Consider the following 10,000-nt stretch of genomic DNA (forward strand, 5'->3'; position numbering starts at 1 on the left):
GAGGAGAGGTGGGAGGAGAGGAGGGGAGGAGAGGTGGGAGGAGAGGAGGGGAGGAGAGGAGAGGAGGGGAGGAGAGGAGGGGAGGAGAGAGCTGGAAGGAGGAAAGACTTCTGTGGATTCCACCTCCATGTTATTGTAGCAGATGGGATTCTGGGAAACTCACTCCTCAACCTGACCACATTTACATTATGACGTTATGACCTGCCTCTGGGCCCAGTGGGAGACTGACTGATGATCATCCTTGTTCACTGAGATGATCATGTACTCATCAGCTACTGCTGCTAATATCCTACTACTATTACTACTACTACTGCTACTATGCTGCTACTACTACATTTACATTTAAGTCATTTAGCAGACGCTCTTATCCAGAGCTTGTGTTGGGGACAATAAAAGGCCAATCTAAAATGTGCAGCTTTGTCACACAACACAATGCCACAGATGTCTCAAGTTTTGAGGGAGCGTGCAATTGGCATGCTGACTGCAGGAATGTCCACCTGAGCTGTTGCCAGAGAATGTAATGTTAATTTCTCTACCATAAGCCGCCTCCAACGTCGTTTTAGAGAATTTGCCAGTATGTCCAACCGGCCTCACAACCGCAGACCACGTGTAACCACGCCAGCCCAGGACCTCCACATCCGGCTTCTTCACCTGCGGGATCGTCTGCGACCAGCCACACAGAAAGATGATGAAACTGAGGAGTATTTCTGTCTGTAATAAAGCCCTTTTGTGGGGAAAAACTCATTCTCATTGGCTCCCCAGTGGATGGGCCTATGCCCTCCCATGCCCACCCATGGCTGCGCCCCTGCCCAGTCATGTGAAATCCATAGATTAGGGTCTTATGAATGTATTTCAATTGACTGATTTCCTTATATGAACTGTAACTCAGTAAAATCGTTGAAATTGTTGCATGTTGCGCTTATATTGTTGTTCAGTATACATCAGGCCTGTGGCTCCTCCTCTCCATACAGTATATACATCAGGCCTGTGGCTCCTCCTCTCCATACAGTATATACATCAGGCCTGTGGCTCCTCCTCTCCATACAGTATATATACATCAGGCCTGTGGCTCCTCCTCTCCATACAGTATATACATCAGGCCTGTGGCTCCTCCTCTCCATACAGTATATACATCAGGCCTGTGGCTCCTCCTCTCCATACAGTATATACATCAGGCCTGTGGCTCCTCCTCTCCATACAGTATATACATCAGGCCTGTGGCTCCTCCTCTCCATACAGTATATACATCAGGCCTGTGGCTCCTCCTCTCCATACAGTATATACATCAGGCCTGTGGCTCCTCCTCTCCATACAGTATATATACATCAGGCCTGTGGCTCCTCCTCTCCATACAGTATATACATCAGGCCTGTGGCTCCTCCTCTCCATACAGTATATATACATCAGGCCTGTGGCTCCTCCTCTCCATACCACAATATGACTAAAGCAATACTTTACAACCAGAGGATGATTAGCATAAATGTGTCTCATTCTCCAGTGTTGACTACACCAGCTCATATTACCTGCATTACAGTAACCTGCAGTAGAAGCCAGTATAAGACCCAGTGACTGGTTAGAGATGACAGGTAACTCTCAGCAGTACAATCCAACCCTGTACTGGGCTGAGCCCCAAATGGCACCCTTTTCCCTAAATAGTGCTTATGGGCCCTGGTCAAAAGTAGTGCATTACATAGGGAACAGGGTGCCATTTGGGACCACCACTGGTCTGGTAGCCTGTCCTGCCCGGGGGCCAAACTCATGTAACTGTCAGCAGCACCAGGGCTGTGTGTGGAAGGCAGTATGTGTGTGTGTATGTGTGAGTATGTGTGCATGTGCGTGTGTGTGTGTGTGTGTGTGTGTGTGTGTGTGTGTGTGTGTGTGTGTGTGTGTGTATGCTCAGGAGGTGTGAGCTGTAGAAGGATAAGGTAACCATAGGGTGATTATGTTAGCTGAATGCCAGACATGTTTTGCAGGAACCTCTCATAATTGTAGCTGACAGGGTTTTGCACCCGAGCAGAGCGGAAACCACCAGCCTCCACAGAGACTTCTGAGATCTACATCACAACAGAACACAGACCCTCAGATATACCTTGTGTAGCATGACACCATACCATACATATGGGCAGAGAAATATGGAACAGGCTGGACATTTGCATCACTACATTTACTGTTGGACATTTTCCACTATACAGCAGGCTGCAGATACAGAGCCTTGGTGAGGAGAGGAGAGATACAGAGCCTTGGTGAGGAGAGGAGAGATACAGAGCCTTGGTGAGGAGAGGAGAGATACAGAGCCTTGGTGAGGAGAGGAGAGATACAGAGCCTTGGTGAGGAGAGGGAGAGGAGAGATACAGAGCCTTGGTGAGGAGAGGAGAGATACAGAGCCTTGGTGAGGAGAGGAGAGATACAGAGCCTTGGTGAGGAGAGGAGAGATACAGAGCCTTGGTGAGGAGAGGAGAGATACAGAGCCTTGGTGAGGAGAGGAGAGATACAGAGCCTTGGTGAGGAGAGGAGAGATACAGAGCCTTGGTGAGGAGAGGAGAGGAGAGATACAGAGCCTTGGTGAGGAGAGGAGAGATACAGAGCCTTGGTGAGGAGAGGAGAGATACAGAGCCTTGGTGAGGAGAGGAGAGATACAGAGCCTTGGTGAGGAGAGGAGAGATACAGAGCCTTGGTGAGGGAGAGGAGAGATACAGAGCCTTGGTGAGGAGAGGAGAGATACAGAGCCTTGGTGAGGAGAGGAGAGGAGAGATACAGAGCCTTGGTGAGGAGAGGAGAGATACAGAGCCTTGGTGAGGAGAGGAGAGATACAGAGCCTTGGTGAGGAGAGGAGAGATACAGAGCCTTGGTGAGGAGAGGAGAGATACAGAGCCTTGGTGGGGAGAGGAGAGATACAGAGCCTTGGTGAGGAGAGGAGAGATACAGAGCCTTGGTGAGGAGACGAGAGATACAGAGCCTTGGTGAGGAGAGGAGAGATACAGAGCCTTGGTGAGGAGAGGAGAGATACAGAGCCTTGGTGAGGAGAGGAGAGATACAGAGCCTTGGTGAGGAGAGGAGAGATACAGAGCCTTGGTGAGGAGAGGAGAGATACAGAGCCTTGGTGAGGAGAGGAGGGAAAGGAGAGGCAGTTTCACTCAGCCATGTAGTTTGAGGTAGCACTGGTTCTGTGTGTGTGTGTGTGTGTGTGTGTGTGTGTGTGTGTGTGTGTGTGTGTTTAGCTGAAGGATAATCAGTTTCATTCTCTCAGTCAGACATATAGTTTAAGGCCATTTGTAAAGTACTGGCTCTATGTACTATGAGGCCATTTGTAATGTACTGGCTCTATGTACTATGAGGCCATTTGTAATGTACTGGCTGTATGTACTATGAGGCCATTTGTAATGTACTGGCTCTATGTACTATGAGGCCATTTGTAATGTACTGGCTCTATGTACTATGAGGCCATTTGTAATGTACTGGCTCTATGTACTATGAGGCCATTTGTAATGTACTGGCTCTATGTACTATGAGGCCATTTGTAATGTACTGGCTCTATGTACTACGAGGCCATTTGTAATGTACTGGCTGTATGTACTATGAGGCCATTTGTAATGTACTGGCTCTATGTACTATGAGGCCATTTGTAATGTACTGGCTCTATGTACTATGAGGCCATTTGTAATGTACTGGCTCTATGTACTATGAGGCAATTTGTAATGTACTGGCTGTATGTACTATGAGGCCATTTGTAATGTACTGGCTGTATGTACTATGAGGCCATTTGTAATGTACTGGCTGTATGTACTATGAGGCCATTTGTAATGTACTGGCTCTATGTACTATGAGGCAATTTGTAATGTACTGGCTGTATGTACTATGAGGCCATTTGTAATGTACTGGCTGTATGTACTATGAGGCCATTTGTAATGTACTGGCTCTATGTACTATGAGGCCATTTGTAATGTACTGGCTGTATGTACTATGAGGCAATTTGTAATGTACTGGCTCTATGTACTATGAGGCCATTTGTAATGTACTGGCTCTATGTACTATGAGGCCATTTGTAATGTACTGGCTGTATGTACTATGAGGCAATTTGTAATGTACTGGCTCTATGTACTATGAGGCCATTTGTAATGTACTGGCTCTATGTACTATGAGGCCATTTGTAATGTACTGGCTCTATGTACTATGAGGCCATTTGTAATGTACTGGCTGTATGTACTATGAGGCCATTTGTAATGTACTGGCTGTATGTACTATGAGGCCATTTGTAATGTACTGGCTGTATGTACTATGAGGCCATTTGTAATGTACTGGCTCTATGTACTATGAGGCCATTTGTAATGTACTGGCTCTATGTACTATGAGGCCATTTGTAATGTACTGGCTCTATGTACTATGAGGCCATTTGTAATGTACTGGCTGTATGTACTATGAGGCCATTTGTAATGTACTGGCTGTATGTACTATGAGGCCATTTGTAATGTACTGGCTGTATGTGTGGGTGAGGAAGGCACCGGTCTGTCTGTCTGTCTGTCTGTCTGCCTGTCTGTCTGCCTGTGTTCTCCGGACAGTGCCAGTCAGTTCCTCTGACTGTGAGTACCTTCCATCTCATAAACAACATGTAACCTGAATATCTATGGCTGGCTAGAGGACAGATGGTCGACTAGTCCTCCTGGTCCACATCCTGCTGTGTTTAGAGACACTCTGGCAAGGCAGAGGATTTACATATCGGATTTCCCTCCCCACCCCTCACTCTCCCGCCCAACACTACAGACAACATGGCCTTGCAAATACAGATTCCCCTAGCCCACGCGCTTACTCTATTCAGGTTTGTGTTCATTAGGACAAACTGTAGAAAAACATTTTAAAACGTGCTACGGAAAACTAAAATGAGTGTTTCTTACTGGACGAGAAGATTGTATCGATTTCTTCAGTTTTGTGCATAATTAACACGACCCAGCTCAGCTCACAGACCTGCTCAGTCCTCAGCTCAGAGTTCCTCTCTCTTCTCTCCGTTCGTTTTCTGTTATTTCTCTGATGCTTCTCGTTAAGTCTGTCTGAATATTTCCCTGCAAGCTCTTATCACCATGGAGACAAATTGATTCGACATCGTTCTTGAACTAAAGTTTACACTGGAGAGGCAATCTACATTTTCTAGAATGACGTCCAAGACACTCCGTCCTAACCGTTCTAATAACACTATGTCTTTGTCCCAAATGGCACCCTATTCCCTATATAGAGCCCTGGTCAAAGGAGTGCACTACATAGGGGATAGGGTGCCACTAGGGACGAGGCCTATGTGTGGAAAAGGAGGATTCAGAGATCTTATTAGTGTTGTTTTCTCTCTGTAACGTTAAACTGCTCAGAGGGACTGAAGTCTTGCTGAGTGAGGTGAGGTGTGTGTGCAGCTAGCTAGCTGATCTGATTAGCCACATGGGCAGTCAGTGTTGTTTCAGTGCATTAGGTGTGACTAATGCAGAGCTGGGTGAGTGCTGTCCTGTCACACTAAAATAATAGTTATGTTGGCCACCCAGACCACTTCTCTCTCTGCTGCCTGTTTGAAGCCACAATAACACTTAGTCCAGTTAAATCCCAAGGTCCATAGTTCTGCTAATGACAAGGTGAATTAGGAGGGTTCAAAATCAAATAAAAGCACGAGGGCGTGTTGGAGAAACAGAGAGGAACACAGGGCTTAGTTAATGAGACACATGGTCCTGGTAATAACACTGACAGCAACACCAGCTGTAGCAGTGGAGGCTCCTCAGAGGAGGAAGGGGAGGACCATCCTCCTCAGTGAATTTCATAAAAATAAAAATGGTAAAACATTGAAAAAGTTATCCTTTTTAGATAAAACTATACTAAATATATTCACGTCACCAAATAATTTATTAAAACACACTGTTTTGCAATGAAGGTCTACAGTAGCCTCAACAGCACTCTGTAGGGTAGCACCATGGTGTAGCCAGAGGACAGCTAGCTTCTGTCCTCCTCTTGGTACATTGACTTCAATACAAAACCTAGGAGGCTCTTGGTTCTCACCCCCTTCCATAGACTTACACAGTAATTATGACAACTTCTGGAGGACGTCCTCCAACCTAGCAGAGCTCTTGCAGCATGAACTGACATGTTGTCCACCCAATCAAAGGATCAGAGAATTAATCTAGTACTGAAAGCATAAGCTACAGCTAGCTAGCACTGCAGTGCATAAAATGTGGTGAGTAGTTGACTCAAAGAGAGAGAGACAATGGTTGAACACTTCTGAACAAATTAATTTCTTCAAAAATGAAGGAGAAGCAAGAGAGAGAAATTGTCTTTTTTTTTTCACTTTCAGTTTCACTTACTTAGCTAGCAAATGCAGCTGGCTAGTTTAGTTACTCAAACACCCGGCTCAAACAGAGGGATGCCATGTTAGCTAGCTGGCTACGACTATCCAACATAACACTGGAACTCTTCCAAGTCAAGGTAAGCTTTTGGTTTTATTAATTTATTGCCATCTGGGCCCACTGGTCTAACTGCTTACTGACTAGACACTGTAACGTTACTGCATGATTGTAGCGGGTTTACTAACGCATCAGTTCTATTAGCTATGTTGACTAGGACGTTACTTTAGCTAATATTGGGATAACGATGTAGGCTGTTTGTAGCGGTTATGACATGGTTTGGCTTGGAAAGGTTTTATTCGCCTGGTCACATACAGCTGATGTGTTGTTCATTGAAGTCCACAAACGAAGGGAAAAGGTGAGAGGAGGAGAGTGCATAGAGGCTAGAATGAATACAACGTGGCTGCTATGAAAGTGAACTATGTTTATGCGTGATCAAGGGTATATTCATTCAGCCTATTCTGTTGAAAAACGTTTCTTAAACAGAAGCAAACGAAGCGGGGATAAAAATGCCTGAATTTGTCCAATAGAAGCTCTCGTTAGCAACTGTTGAACTAATGATTACACCCTAGATAAGCTAGATGCAGGCAAGAGTGTGCAAGCCGGTATTGAATGTGTCACTGTCCATCTATGTGTCACTGTCTGTCATCTCAAAATGTTCTCTCGACCTGTGTGCACCTACGTTGTAAACTTTCATTCATAGGCTAGGTTGTAGCAACCTCATGATGGGTATAGGGAACATGTGAGTATCATGTAGTAGCCTAAACCTATCGATGTTACATTGAACTGGGTGAATGGAATATGAATGACAGTCATCCAACATCCTGTAGTAGAAATAAGGCCATGCTCATGAAAATAAATATTGTCCTCCCTCATCATGAACGGCACTGACCACCACTGAGCTGTAGCTAGGATAATAAAGGGTATGTGTGTTGTAGCTAGGGTAATATAGGGTATGTGTGTTGTAGCTAGGGTAATATAGGTTATGTGTGTTGTAGCTAGGGTAATATAGGTTATGTGTGTTGTAGCTAGGGTAATATAGGGTATGTGTGTTGAAGCTAGGGTAATATAGGGTATGTGTGTTGTAGCTAGGGTAATATAGGGTATGTGTGTTGTAGCTAGGGTAATATAGGGTATGTGTGTTGTAGCTAGGGTAATATAGGGTATGTGTGTTGAAGCTAGGGTAATATAGGGTATGTGTGTTGTAGCTAGGGTAATATTGGGTATGGGTGTGTTGTAGCTAGGGTAATATAGGGTGTGTGTGTTGTAGCTAGGGTAATATAGGGTGTGTGTGTTGTAGCTAGGATAATATAGGTTATGTGTGTTGTAGCTAGGGTAATAAAGGGTATGTGTGTTGTAGCTAGGGTAATATAGGGTATGTGTGTTGTAGCTAGGGTCATATAGGGTGTGTGTGTTGTAGCTAGGGTAATATAGGGTATGTGTGTTGTAGCTAGGGTAATATAGGTTATGTGTGTTGTAGCTAGGGTAATATAGGGTATGTGTGTTGAAGCTAGGGTAATATAGGGTATGTGTGTTGTAGCTAGGGTAATATTGGGTATGGGTGTGTTGTAGCTAGGGTAATATAGGGTGTGTGTGTTGTAGCTAGGGTAATATAGGGTGTGTGTGTTGTAGCTAGGATAATATAGGTTATGTGTGTTGTAGCTAGGGTAATAAAGGGTATGTGTGTTGTAGCTAGGGTAATATAGGGTATGTGTGTTGTAGCTAGGGTCATATAGGGTGTGTGTGTTGTAGCTAGGGTAATATAGGGTATGTGTGTTGTAGCTAGGGTAATATAGGGCATGTGTGTTGTAGCTAGGGTAATATAGGGTGTGTGTGCTGTAGCTAGGGTAATATACGTTATGTGTGTTGTAGCTAGGGTCATATAGGGTGTGTGTGTTGTAGCTAGGGTAATATAGGGTATGTGTGTTGTAGCTAGGGTAATATAGGGCATGTGTGTTGTAGCTAGGGTAATATAGGGTGTGTGTGTTGTAGCTAGGGTAATATATGTTATGTGTGTTGTAGCTAGGGTAATATAGGGTGTGTGTGTTGTAGCTAGGGTAATATAGGGTGTGTGTGTTGTAGCTAGGGTCATATAGGGTATGTGTGTTGTAGCTAGGGTCATATAGGGTATGTGTGTTGTAGCTAGGATAATAAAGGGTATGTGTGTTGTAGCTAGGGTAATATAGGGTATGTGTGTTGTAGCTAGGGTAATATAGGGTGTGTGTGTTGTAGCTAGGGTAATATACGTTATGTGTGTTGTAGCTAGGGTAATATAGGTGTGTGTGTTGTAGCTAGGGTAATATAGGGGTGTGTGTTGTAGCTAGGGTAATATAGTGTATATGTGTTGTAGCTAGGTAATATAGGGTGTGTGTGTTGTAGCTAGTGTAATATAGGTTATGTGTGTTGTAGCTAGGGTAATAACGGGTATGTGTGTTGTAGCTAGGGTAATATAGGGTATGTGTGTTGTAGCTAGGGTAATATAGGGTATGTGTGTTGTAGCTAGGATAATAAATGGTATATGTGTTGTAGCTAGGGTAATATAGGGTGTGTGTGTTGTAGCTAGTGTAATATAGGTTATGTGTGTTGTAGCTAGGGTAATAACGGGTATGTGTGTTGTAGCTAGGGTAATATAGGGTATGTGTGTTGTAGCTAGGGTAATATAGGGTATGTGTGTTGAAGCTAGGGTAATATAGGGTGTGTGTGTTGTAGCTAGGGTAATATAAGGTATGTGTGTTGTAGCTAGGGTAATATAGGGTATGTGTGTTGTAGCTAGGGTAATATAGGGTATGTGTGTTGTAGCTAGGGTAATATAGGGTATGTGTGTTGTAGCTAGGGTAATATAGGGTATGTGTGTTGTAGCTAGGGTAATATAGGGTGTGTGTGTTGTAGCTAGGGTAATATAGAGTATGTGTGTTGTAGCTAGGGTAATATAGGGTATGTGTGTTGTAGCTAGGGTAATATAGGGTATGTGTGTTGTAGCTAGGGTAATATAGGGTGTGTGTGTTGTAGCTAGGGTAATATACGTTATGTGTGTTGTAGCTAGGGTAATATAGGGTGTGTGTGTTGTAGCTAGGGTAATATAGGGGGTGTGTGTTGTAGCTAGGGTAATATAGGGTATATGTGTTGTAGCTAGGGTAATATAGGGTGTGTGTGTTGTAGCTAGTGTAATATAGGTTATGTGTGTTGTAGCTAGGGTAATAACGGGTATGTGTGTTGTAGCTAGGGTAATATAGGGTATGTGTGTTGTAGCTAGGGTAATATAGGGTATGTGTGTTGTAGCTAGGATAATAAATGGTATATGTGTTGTAGCTAGGGTAATATAGGGTGTGTGTGTTGTAGCTAGTGTAATATAGGTTATGTGTGTTGTAGCTAGGGTAATAACGGGTATGTGTGTTGTAGCTAGGGTAATATAGGGTATGTGTGTTGTAGCTAGGGTAATATAGGGTATGTGTGTTGAAGCTAGGGTAATATAGGGTGTGTGTGTTGTAGCTAGGGTAATATAAGGTATGTGTGTTGTAGCTAGGGTAATATAGGGTATGTGTGTTGTAGCTAGGTAATATAGGGTATGTGTGTTGTAGCTAGGGTAATATAGGGTATGTGTGTTGTAGCTAGGGTAATATAGGTATGTGTGTTGT

At 44.1% G+C, this 10,000-nt stretch overlaps 1 protein-coding gene across 1 annotated transcript in view; it reads right to left on the reverse strand.

Annotated features, from left to right (window-relative positions):
* The window catches only part of LOC121585310 (vacuolar protein sorting-associated protein 13B-like), a 719,687-nt gene that overhangs the window by 118,978 nt on the left and 590,709 nt on the right, over positions 1-10,000 (reverse strand). The window lies entirely within an intron of this gene.

Source organism: Coregonus clupeaformis, chromosome 17, assembly GCF_020615455.1.
Source record: "Coregonus clupeaformis isolate EN_2021a chromosome 17, ASM2061545v1, whole genome shotgun sequence".
Classification (NCBI taxonomy): Eukaryota; Metazoa; Chordata; class Actinopteri; order Salmoniformes; family Salmonidae; genus Coregonus; species Coregonus clupeaformis.